We start from the raw sequence: 701 nt of genomic DNA, 5'->3' as shown, positions 1-701 counted from the left end.
TTTTACTTAGAGCAATTGAATCTCTGATAGAGACACTAAATGACTATAAACACTTACACTGACTTATAAAACTATCATACAGACCAGATTGTTGCTTAAAATCTGGAATGAATCGAGCTGGCCTAAGGTGGTCCAGGAAATATCTGTCAACATGGACAAGAATTCTCATCACAGCATGTATAACTAGCATTGTTGGCAGAGGTTTGCTACTGGGAAGGAAGCCTCAATAATCAAGAGAACAAGGTGCTGTCCACCAGCCTTTATTCTGATCAACTCTAGTTTTTATTTAATGAACCAGCCATGATGAAGACATGAAGTTTTATGAGGTTAAAAAAAATTATCTTCCCTCTCTCCTTCTTTTCCTACTGAAGCCACTGATTGCAAAGCTGTCATTAGTAAGTACTACACATCCACAGATTCTCCACTATTATTTATTTTGTTGGATCACCTCTTCCACCCATAGAAGAGCAATTCATCTTGCACTGAATTAGAAAATTAACATAAAACTGTATCTTGTAGAAAATTAACATAAAACTGTATCTTGTTGAGGAAGTATTATAGGCATGCTCCCCATGATCTCTTCTTGGGGCACTAGATTATAAATCTATAGTTAAAATTATCACAGCTGACCAAAGAGCATGCTGTTGTAAGAAATATGCTCCTATTTATAATTCAGATGTATGTCTACACGTAAGGTTTGA

The sequence above is a fragment of the Cricetulus griseus genome, chromosome 2, assembly GCF_003668045.3.
Source record: "Cricetulus griseus strain 17A/GY chromosome 2, alternate assembly CriGri-PICRH-1.0, whole genome shotgun sequence".
In the NCBI taxonomy this organism is placed as follows: Eukaryota; Metazoa; Chordata; class Mammalia; order Rodentia; family Cricetidae; genus Cricetulus; species Cricetulus griseus.
The sequence above is the reverse complement of the archived record's forward strand: the minus strand, read 5'-3'. Positions refer to the sequence as shown.